The 12625-nt window shown below is 25.5% G+C and overlaps 1 long non-coding RNA gene across 1 annotated transcript; it reads left to right on the top strand.

Annotated features, from left to right (window-relative positions):
- The first annotated feature begins 7457 nt into the window (after positions 1 to 7457).
- On the top strand, positions 7458 to 8183 carry LOC140955371 (uncharacterized). Its single transcript, XR_012169380.1, has 2 exons — positions 7458 to 7777; positions 7850 to 8183. It is a non-coding gene; the product is annotated as an uncharacterized lncRNA (long non-coding RNA).
- Positions 8184 to 12625: the final 4442 nt, after the last annotated feature.

The following is a 12625-nucleotide window of genomic DNA, read 5'->3' on the forward strand; positions in this document are numbered from 1 at the left end:
ATAAAATAAACATACACTTAGCCACGAAAACTAAAAACATGGATGTGTGTGGTCATGTGTCAACTATTTATCATCACGTTCATCAAGGGTTTTCTCTTTTTTAATATAAGTTTGATGGTTGTTTTCACCTAAATGTGGGATTGATACCGATTCGTGATTTTGGATCTTTTTATTAGTGGGACCTAGTAGTTTGGCTCAATCTCTTGTTGATTTATGGTAACTCAAACTCATTTATGAATTTGAGATGAAATAAGCTTCTACTATATGTATATAGTAAAAAAATTGATAATTTTAAAAGGTTTTCTTTGTCATTCGAGTCATTAGTTGTTGCCTAAGTACCATCTGACATTGTTTGATGTCTTTCCCAATAAAAATTAATTTCTCTAGATGTGTGTGTGTAGTGATTTATTTGTATTTTGTTTGGTATTAATGAAATTGCTATTTCCTTTTCTTAATATTCAAGTAATTATTTAATTTAAAGGTGAGTATAAAAACTGAAAATCCTATTAAATTGAAAAAAAATTAAACAAAAAAAACAGACCATAAAAAAAAATTAAATCGATTAGAATTTTAAAAAAACCGACCAGTGCGGTTTAGTTTCACTTTTATAAACCTGAAACCGAAAAAAACCAAATGAACTGAAAAAATGAAAAAAAAAAACGAGCCAAACCAAAAAAATCAAACCAAACTAGAAAAAAACCGAGCCAAAACCAAAAACAAACAAGTCAAACCAATTTGAACAGGTTTTTGTTCTAAAAAACCAAATCGAAACCTGTCGATTCGAACCAATTTTGATTCAGTTTCAGTTTTTTTAAAATAAAAAAAATCAGTTTGGTTACTTTTTTATATGAAAACTGAACCGAACCGAATATAATCACCCCTAATCTAATTACTAGCATATTGGTTCACACTCCATGGTGAATTAATAATAAAAAAAAATCAAATATAAAAAAAATATTAAGAATATAAAGAATATTTTAAATATTTTGGGTCTGGTGGTCATGCCTTGACCAAACATGCACCAACTTTTGAAATAAAAAATAAAAAAAAATAATTTGCATGTTTATGAACTCTAAAAAATTATTTAAAGTATTAATATACCACCATTTCATTGTGAGAATTTCAAAGTTCCTTCATATTTTGTTAGAGAGATATTGTCACATTAATTAGCACTCTCACTAGCCCATTGGCCATCACTATGCCATGGGTTGTAATAAAAAATTAATTGTTTTTTTCAAAATAAAAATGTTTAGATATTGGTAACATATTTTCTAAAAAAATATATAGATTTTAACTATAAATTGAATGATATTTTAATCTAACATTGAGATAAAAAAAATTAATTTACTTGGATTAATTTGCAAAACTTGTGGGAATAATCTTGAAAAAAACAAATAGAAAAGCTAATTCTGAATTAACTTAATGTTAAGGACAAAATCAATAAAAAAAAATAGCATTTGATTAAAAAAAATAAAGTGAACTCGAGTTAATTAAGCAAACTCAAGATGAAATTATACACGTCATCGGATTCAATAATTTTTTTTATCATAAAGATTAATTTTCATTTAATTATACGACAATAAAACACATGTATTTTTTATATTGAAAAAAAAAATTTAAAAGTAAAAAAAACTGTGATAGGCATGTGAGGTCAATGTAGCAATGGTAAATAATTGACAATAAAGGTGAAATGATATTCTTTTAAGTTCGAGTTAAAAAAAAAGTGATTTAACCTAGGATCAAAAAAATCATTTAAACAAAAAAAAAAACAAATAATAGCCCAGATATTGTGAATTAATCCATTAAACCTGGTACTAGGATAATGGACTTAATTGGGTTCAAATGATTTGTTTTATCAAATATTTTTAAACCAAGTATAAAATAGCAAATAAAAAAAAAAAGAGTTCAACTGTGTGGGTCGGGTATTAAAAAAAAATCCCTAGATGTATAGGCCTTTCATCCCGTAGCCTAGATTTGTTTTTTTTTTTTAAAAGAACAAACAACTTGTTGTCCACTTCATTTTTTTTTATTTAAATAAATAGAAGATGATGTGTTGTTCACCTGAAATTTCTTTTTTCATATGAAATAACAAAAAGACATGAAATTGAAGGAAATTAAGTTTGGTACTAAAATTAAATTTTAAAAAACTAAAGGGATTACCTAATAGCTAAAAAAATAGAGGATTAAAATTAACCTTTTAAACGAAATTCTAAAGATATCATCTATTTTACTCACCATTTGCACTTTAATCCTATGTTTTTTTAGTTCAATCCTTCCTTCAATATATATATATATATATATATATATATATAATATATATATATATATATATATATAATTGAATGCTAATTTTAGCTCAAAATAATTTAATTATGTAAAAAATAAATTTGTGGATTAAATTTAAAATATTCGACTATTCCAATCCACATAAATCCTTGGGAGAGTGAATAGTAGAAAAGGCTACCATGAAATACCCATGCAGCTCAGTGTTTCGTATAATTAATTAACAAATAGCATTAAACGCTAAGCTTAATTGGATTAAATCTTAACCTCCCGTAAGTTTGTCCATTGTTTTACTTGTTGTTTCGGAATATTTTCATTGTCAAATCTTAAGAAAATGTTCAACACTTGCTTAAATATTTGTAACCTTATTATTTTTATTTTAAGATAAAATTTATTTTTAAAAAAATAGCATCCAATGATTTAATAATATTTCTATTATAAAAAAAAATCTAAAAAAAGCACTGGTATAAGCTTAATTGGCAGATTTTAGTCCTTTTAGATTGGGTAATCTAAAAAAGGCTAAATAACCCCATGCTCTTGTTAAAAAAAAAAAAAAATCAATCTTGGTTTATAACTTTTTCACAATTTATAAAGAGTTAAAATAATAGTTTTTTGTGGAGTTTTAACCAAGATAAAATTTCGAGTTCAATCAACTCCGCCTTGTGTCTATTAAAAAGTATAATTGTAATTATTTTTTAAAGTATTTTTAATATTGAAATACATTAAAATAATATTTTTTTTAAAATCAACGTATCAAAATAATTCAAATTATACAAAAACAATTAATTTTTTATTAAACGTAATTTACACCGTGTTTTTTTAAATGATGCCAAGTTGTAAGTTCTCGATAGCACAAAAACTAATAAGCATGGAGTTTAGTAAATTAATCAAAATATTATTATGCCTTTCTACTAATTCGTCTGATGAGAAGGAATATGAATCTACAACTTTATGATGGTATAGGATACCATGAAGTTGAATAAAATATTTAAAACCAATGGAACCATATTCCATATATTTACCAGATTGAACCATTCTTCTTTTTCTTCTTTTTATCAAATCTATGTGCAACTTTAAAAAAAAAAAATAGTTTTTTTTTTCAAAAACCCTCACTTTTATGCTTTATTATAAAAACTTTTGAATATGTAGAAAATTTACCAATGAAAGTAATAAAATAATGATCACCCTGAGTATTTAAAATATTTTTTTAAACTCACATATATCAATATATACTAGATACTTGACCCGCGCGCGATGCCGCGGGTTTTTTTTTTACATAAAAAATATTAAAACAAATAAAAATTTAAAAATCTAGGGTTTTTCTGCAAAGTTATATCCAAGAATCTTGAGTTTGGCTGTAACGTCTGACCTAAGAGTAATATTTATAATATTAATAATAAAATTAAACTTGCATAACCCAAGTTTAAGTGAGCCTGACTGCAACACCGGACCCAAGAATATTGGATGTGGGTCTAGCTATAAAGTCGTGTCATAAAAAGTGTGATAATTAAATAGATTAATTCAAAAAAAAACAAAGAAAAAAAATCAACATAAAGGAAAAAACTAATGAAGAAAAAGGAAAAAAAATTGAATTAATTGGGTTAACTCTTTAAACCAGGTTATCCCGTAAAACATGGGATTCACATCATGAAAGTTTGATAACTAAATAGAAAAAAAAATGACGGATTTACTCAGAATTAACTGGGTTAACCCATCAAACCAAGTTAACCTGTCAAGCCCAGGACACGTGTCATGAAAGTATGAAAGTCTGATAATTAAATAGAAAGAAAATTAACTTTAACAAACTAAACTAAATAAAAAAAAATAACTTGTCAAATCAGGTCATCCCATCAAACCCGAGATCCGTATCATGAAAATCTGATAACTAAATAAAAAAAAATTAACATTAACAAACTAAATCAAACAAAAAAAATTCATTAAAAAAAAATTAAAAAGAGAAAAAAAAGAAAAAAATAGTTATATAATACAATATAATATAACACAATATAATAATATTTATAATTATAATTATAATAATATAATATATTAATAAGTAAATATATTAGTAAAAGGCGCGACATGCTCGTGTAATGCCGCGGGCTTGTAGCATGCTTGTGCATTATTATGGATTTGTGAAAAAATCATATAAAAAAAAAAACTGTTACCATCCATAATATTTTAAAGGAAAAAAAACTATAAAGTTATATTCTCAACCAGCTCAATATTAAAAAAAAAAAATTGACAAAAAAAATTATGAAAAAAAAAAAAGAAAAAAAGAAGATGACAATTTTGGAAGAACAAAAAGCAAAAAGCAAATAATAAAAAAATAGAAAAAAAAACATGTGGAGAAAGTTAAAGCTAAATTTTCAACCAGCTAAATATTAAAATCATTTAAAAAACACTGTAGCAATCTGTAGTGTTTTGTGAGGAAATATACAACTATAATTCTCAACCAGCTCAATATTAAAAAAAAAATTCATAAAGATAATTTTGACAAATATAAAAAAAAAACAAAAGGAAAAAAAAACATTTAGGGAAACACTATAACAATCTATAGTGTTTCATGAGAAAATCTACAGTTGTAATTTTTAACCAGCTCAATATCAAAAACAATAAAAACGACAAAGACAATTTAAAAAAAAAAACATAAGAAAAAAAAGCATATGGAAAAACACTGTAGCAATCAACGATGTTTTAAGGAAAAAAAGCTAAATTGTTAACTGGTTCAGTATGAAAAAAATAAAATTGACAAAAAACATATTTGAAAAAAAAACATCAATAAAAAAAATATGCAGGGAAACACTGTAGCAAGGCAAAAATTATGTGGGAAAACACTGTAGCAATCTACAGTGTTTTAAATAACTACAAAGCTAAATTATCAATCAGCTTAATATGAAAAAAATAAAATCGACAAAGATAATTCTGAAAAAAAAATTATTTAATAAAAAACCATGTAGAGAAATACTGCAGCAATCTAGTGTTTTAAAGAAAAAAAATTAAAAAACTAAATTATAAATTAGCCCAATAGTAAAAAAAAAATCAACAAAAATAATTATGAAAAAAAAAAGAAAATATAAAGAAGAAAGACAATTTTGGGAAAAATTTAAAAAAAACAAAAAAAAAAACGTAGGGAAAGTTAAAGCTAAAGCTAAATTCTCAACCAATTCAATATTGAAGAAATAAATTTGACAAAGATAATTTTTTAAAAATACATGTGGGGGAAACACTGCAGCCAAACAAAAACCATGTAAGGGAAACACTATAGCAATCCATAGTGTTTTTTTTTTTTTTAAAAAAAAAGGCTAAAAAGCTAAGTTCTCAATCAGCTCAATATATAAAAAAACCTGACAAAGACTATTTTTTTTTTAAAAAAAAGGAGTCAATTTTGGGTAAAAGAAATGAAAAAAAAAACATGTAAAAAAAAGGAAACAAAAGCGAGAAAAAAAACACGCGGGGAAAGCTATAGTGTTTAAAAAAAAAAACCAAAAAAAATTAAAATTTCAACCAGCTAAATAGCAAAAAGTAAAATTAACAAAAAATAATTCTGAAAAAAAAAACAAAAAAAAAGAAAATATGTGAAAAATGACAATTGTGGAAAAAAAAGAAAAAGAAATAAAAAAATAAAAAAAAAAGTGGGGAAAGCTAAAGCTAGATTATCAGCTAGCTCAATATTGAAAAAATAAATTCGATATAGATAATTTTTTTAAAAAAATATATGGGGAACACTGCAACAAAACAAAAATTATGTAGGGAAATACTGTAGCAATCCATATTTTTAAAAAAAAAAAAAAACTACAAAGCTAAATTCTCAACCAACTCAATATAAAAAAAAATAAAATCTACAAAGACCATTTTAAAAAAATGAATAAAAAAATCACAAAAAAAAAAACAATGTATGAGTACATTATAGCAGTCCACAATGTTTTAAAGAAAAAAGATACATAGTTAAATTTTCAACCAACTCAATATTTAAAAAAAATTAGCAAAGATAATTTTGAAAAAAAATTAAAAAAAAAAGAAAAAAAGAAGAAGTCAATTTTGGGTAAAAAAAAAAAGAAAAAAAAAAACATGTAAAAAAAATGAAGAAGAAACAAAAGTAGGAAAAAAAAATGCTCCAGAAAAAAAAACAGAAAAATAAAAACAGAAAAAAAAAACTACTCCAAAGAAAAAAAAACCTGCTACAGTGAAAACACCACGCCTTTTAGAGTTCTTTAATAATATTATATCAATATACTTCGAACTAAAAGATCATTATTTATAAAACTCATGACAAGACAGACAAGACAGGACTAGGAAAAAGGTTGGATGCAGAATAATAAGTTTAGGTAAGGATATTGTTTCTTTTCTCTTTTTTTTTTTTTTTTTTTTTTTTTTATCTATATGTCTAGAGCACCTATGAGTTAGTTATCTTACCAGACCCAATTTTCTTAAGTTCGGCTACACGCTAGATCTAAATGCCTGTGAGTTTGATGTATTGCTAGATGACCTAGACCTAATCTCTTTGGACTCGGTTATATACCAAGACCAAGTTCCTGGGATGCTGGTGACCCAATTTTTTTGGGCTTGGCCATGCGCTATATCCAAGTATTTGCGGATTTGATACATTACTAAACCTAATTTTTTTAAGCTCGATTACACCCAAGTCCAAATATTTGTTAATGTGACACCTTGTGAAACCCAACCCTTTTTGAGATTTTTTTTAGGAATAAGTATTTAAAATGGGAATTTGAGGTCGTCATCTCCCTAGCATATCAAAAAAAAAAAAAAAAAATCTTCTAAGGTCCATTATTGTGTTAAATTAATATTAATGTTTATTATAAAGAATGATTTCATTAATATGAATATTGTGTATAAATTAACGCAGGATCATCTTCCATTAGAACATGATATTCTCATCATTAAATGTCGTGTAAGAATACACTAATTATCAATATTAATATTGACCGTAAAGATCTTCCTCTACTTGGAAAAAAAAAAAAGAAAAAAACTTATAATCCCTTGAAGAAAAAAGGAAAAAAGGTTATAATTGCATTCTAAACAATCCAAACCAAGAGATTCACATAATTCTCAGCATTTATCTTACAGAGAACAAATATTTTTGTTTTTAAAATCTCAAAAAAACTATTTTTGTAGGAAATTAAATATAAATAAAAAATTGATTAAACCAAGAAAATAATAAATAATAAACTGAAAAAAAAATAAACCTATTAAAAAACCTAAAAATTTACAATTTGGTTTTGATTTTAAATATCTAAAACCGATTAATCTAGACCAAACCGGTTCAACACCCAGCTCTTTATCTCAGCCTCTCATCTCTCTCGAGTCCCAACTCCAAATCAAACCCAAAAGTAACAGCCCCGAAGCTTTCTCTCTGCCTCTCATCTCCTCCATCACGCTCTGTTCTCTCTCTCGTCTCTCATCTGCAATAGATTGCACCGGCTATAATTGCTCGAGCAATCAGGACCTTCTCGGCTAGCGGCATAGACCCCCGAAGGTACTCACAGTTCATTTCCACTGAATAAGTCTATTCTTCCTGGCAATTGATTTTTCCAACTTTTTTCTGCAGAATGCACTTCCTGAGGATGAATGGTTTGTTGAAACTGCAAAGACAGCCATCGACAAACTTCTGTTAGGAACATCTAGGTCAGCCACATCTGAGATTAACGAGGACCATATTATCCTACATGACGAGATGGCCTCCGACTCCATTGACACTGTTTTTTCCCCTTTCACCAGTAGAATCATTTGAATCTTTTGCTTCTACAAGATGAGCAAGGCCCTCGTTGGTTACTTTTAGTGGTGCTTTTTAATTTGCTGGGTTTGCGTTGCTAGTTTCCAGGAGAAAAAAAGGTTGGATGAATACAGTGAGATATAGGATAACAATGGTTTTTTATTTTTTAGTTTTACTGTTAACCAGCCAGCTTTAACTAGTTTTGGTTTTGAATTTGATTTTAAAAAAAAATGAATTTTGATTATATTTTTAAGTGAAAACTTTTCAATTTATATATATAATTTTGGTTATTTTTTTTAAAGTAACCGAATCAAATAAAAAATATCACTTTTACATGAAAGAAAACCAGTTTTTATCACTGACCTCTTAAACCTCTAGAAAACCTTAATTATAAAGAATAGAAGATTGAAATGAAGCTGATGATCATTCATGATAAATAATAATTTCTTGGCATTTTAGATTTTGAAGAATCATTAATATAGAAGTTCTAGTAACTTGGAATTATGCCCAACACTTTTAAAAGATTTTTTTTTAAATTTTTAGCCAATTTACAAGATTCACATTCTTCAAAATTATTTTTAAGTTTAAGAATTGAATCTTGATTACACAAGTTTTTTCACATATTTGCGATGATAATCTCCCATGCCAAACATTACAAAGAAACAATATAACTAGATTTTTTATTTATTTCAATATTATCTCATCTTTTTTAAAAATTGCTACTGATTTACCTTGACAACTTTTTTAAAACTAACCTTACTAAAAAAATTTTTAAAAACCAAATTATCATAAATTAAAAAAAAAAAAAAACACAACATATCTTTAAAGAATCTCACCATAAGTGAATTTGATAAGAACATATTCACCCTGAACATCTTAATTGTGTGCAGATCACCAAGCATGATCTCTCTCTCTCTCTCATAAAAGATAATATAAGTGTTGGATGAGCTTTTAAGGACCCATGCTACACTGTAGGGTTACATATTTTTTTATGTAAAAAATAATGTTAATTATTGCAAACAGTTTTTAAAGAAGAAAAAAAATTAGCTACTTAAATCATAGATCTAACTAGGTTAAGTAAATTAATTTTAATTTTAATTACACAATAAAAAATAGAAAATTACATCAGAATGATCAAATAACAAAAAATAATCAACATAACTTAGAAATTTTTTTTTTAAAAAAGGGACAAACAATATAGTTCAATTCACAGCCTATTAAATACAGAAGGATGTGATTGGATAAAAAAAATTGTCTCAGGTCACCTCAAGTTATCCTTACAAACCTGTAACCTTGACAATTAGGGTTAAGCCAACCTAAGTTATACCATTAAACTTTAATTCAAGTCATGAAATTGAGATAACTTCATAAAAAAAATCAAGGAAAGTATAAAAGCTCATTTTAAAAAATCAATGTCAAATCATGAAAGCAAAAAAGTAAATAAGTAAAAAAAAAAAACAATATCAATCTGCGTTAACTTTTAAATTCGTGACTTGGATCATTAGATCGAAAACACCTTATTTGAAAACAAAACATGAAGTCTAATTTTCAATCAAAATGTTAAATGATGAATTTGAAAAAAAAACAATTTTAATTGTATAAACAGACTTAAAATAAAAAATAGCAATTAAGAAAACAAGAATCAAAATTGAAATACAAAATAAATCTTATTTTTAATTAAAAATTGAAAATGAAAAGAAAAATTAATTTAACAAAAAGATAAAACAAAATAAAAAAAAATCAAAATAAAAAGAAATTAAAATTGAAATAAAAAATAAAAAACAAAATTTAATTGAAGGTTTCAATTGAAAAGAAAAATCAATTCAGCAAAACAAACAAAAAAAAAACCAATCAAATGAACGAGAACCAATTTTTTTAAAATAACATATCCAAAATTAGGATCGAAGGATAAAATTAAAAAAAATACTTTTTTAATAAAATAACAAAAAAAAAAAAATGAATCTAAGTGGCACCATGAAAATTTACATGGCCAACTCAAATTTTAAGGGAAGGAGAAAGAAAAGAGAGGAAAAAAAGAAAGTGTCGTGGGTGATTAACCGCGCCACCACTGATCATACACATCACCCCAAAAGAAAAAAGAAAGGAAATTTTTGCCATTAAAATGCACCACCTAAAAGACACAAAAGTCTCCGACATGCATCACCCACAACCCCCCCTCCCCTCCCCTCCCCTAACAAAAAAATGCTAGTTTTAAATTTTTGCTTTTAATAGTTATTCTTCCTTGGGCAATATTATAATAACTAATAGGCATTGTGAAAAAACCTAAATACCCCTAATATCTAATTTAAAGTTTTTTGGTGGAAAAGATAAAATCATAAATTGACAGTCAACTTTCCCTTTCACGATCTAGTTTTTTCTAGTTATTCGACTTGTGCTATGCCACAGGTTAGATATTGTTTTCTCATAAAAAAAAATATATGTAGTCTTTTTCGACATATTTTTGTAGTTAAAAAATTATAAGTGTAAATAAAAAAGTTTACGCATATATGTAATAAAATAAATTGAGAACTATGTATGTTAGTAAATAAATAAAAAAAGTCATCAATGATAACTAAAAATAAATTTGAAAAAATTGAAAAACAAATATAAATCAAGATATTTAATCTTGCAAAATGAAACATTTATCCTATTGTGTTTGCTAAATTTTATTAATTCAAATATTTTTTTATTTAATTAAATTGTAATAGAAATAGACACATATATTAAATTAATTGAATAAAATAAAATAAAAACAAATTATACAAAGCTGTATATATCAGAAATATTATTTGAAAAAAAGATATCGTTATTTTAAATAGTAAGTTCATCTATACAAAATAGAAAAAAATAGATAAACAAAAAAAATCTCTTGAAAAATTAAATACACACAAAATACTTTTAAGAAAATCTCTATCCAAAAAAGGATAAATAAAGAAAAAAAAAAATCACAGATGAACAACATCAATTGAAACATAAATTTAAAAATTATTTTACAAAAAGACATCAAAAAAGGTATCAATGAAAAAAAGATAAATAAAAAAAGAAAAATAATTGCTTGAATGTTGTGGCTTATCTTATTAAACATGTGATTCAAGTCATGCGCTCAATTGAGTAAAATATTATTTTATCTTAAATTTATACCAAATATATATATATATATATATATATAAATAAAAAAAGGCAAAAAACCAGCCAAAGTGTGCTGGCCCATAGACCTAAACACCTGGGTGGGTTTTCAAGCCGAGACCCTGTGTATCTAGACTTGTTTTTATTTATTTTTTGATATTTTAAAGAGACATATGACTTATTTTTTAAAAACACCTGGGTGGGTTTTCAAGCCCAGACCCTGTGTATCTAGACTTGTTTTTATTTATTTTTTGATATTTTAAAGGGACATATGACTTATTCTTAAAAAAATACACAGGCAACACGTTACTTGCCAATAGAAATAACATGTTGTTTGTAAGTCTAGATTTCAGCTACTAATGTGGTGGCTAAAAAGCAGGGCAATAACTTTTTTCTCTCCCAAATGCCTAATTTCCAAGCCATTTGAATTAAAAAAACACATTATTAATATTATTGAAATACTTACAAACCAATTTGTCAACTCAAAATATCCAAAAAATAGTTCAAAAACTCGAAATCTAATCGAGTTAGACTTATCTTCCTTGGTTATAACCCGTGGACATCAAAAATATTTATTTTGATTGTCGGAAATGACTTGAACAACAATTTTCTCTCTTATTATTGAAATTCAACAACTTTTCTCTCTCTCTTTTCTAACAAAGAACTGAAAAATAATACAAATAAACTTGTACCAAAACTGACTTTGTTTAAATTTTAAGGGATTTAAATTATATAATTTGCATTGTTCTTAAAATATGAGAACTTAAGTATATTTTCATATGATCTCTAGCATGCTACCAATATTTGGAGTCTTTTTAATTTTGGTTTTTATTTTTTCAATCTTACTTTTGTTTGAGAAATCAATTAATGTTTAATTATGATTTAGTTACCCAACATAAAACTTTAAATACCAAAATAAATTATTAAAAAATAAACAGAATGATCCACAATGTTTTGTATAAATATCAACAATGGAGGCTGTACAACTCAACCCACACATTTTAGATTTTTTTACGTAATTAATGTAAAGTAGCTCATAAATCAATCCACCATATTTCCAAGCCCTCAGGAATATTAATCGTAAGTACTTGGTATCATTTTCAAAAGCAACAAGTTCCAGCGTCATGCCCATATTTGCCAAAAATAAAAACACTCAATGAACATGCGCAAATCGGATGAAATATTTATTTATCACTAATATTAGTTGGATTTATGAAACCATTATAAAAATAAATAAAACAGCTTATTTTTCCTGACCTGACGAACAAGTCTAATTTATATATTTTAAAACAATTTAAGCCATGATCCGAACAGAGAAATTAATGAAATTAATATTTAATATTCATTAAATTAATTAAAAAATATCATGTGATGGTAAAAAAAGAAAAAAAACAAGGAAAATAGACTTTTCTTTTTTAAATTTAACAAATAAAGTAATTTTATTATTAAAATATTATTTTGGAAGATAAATTTTCTCATGGAGCC

This window comes from Populus alba, chromosome 1, assembly GCF_005239225.2.
Source record: "Populus alba chromosome 1, ASM523922v2, whole genome shotgun sequence".
NCBI classification, from domain to species: Eukaryota; Viridiplantae; Streptophyta; class Magnoliopsida; order Malpighiales; family Salicaceae; genus Populus; species Populus alba.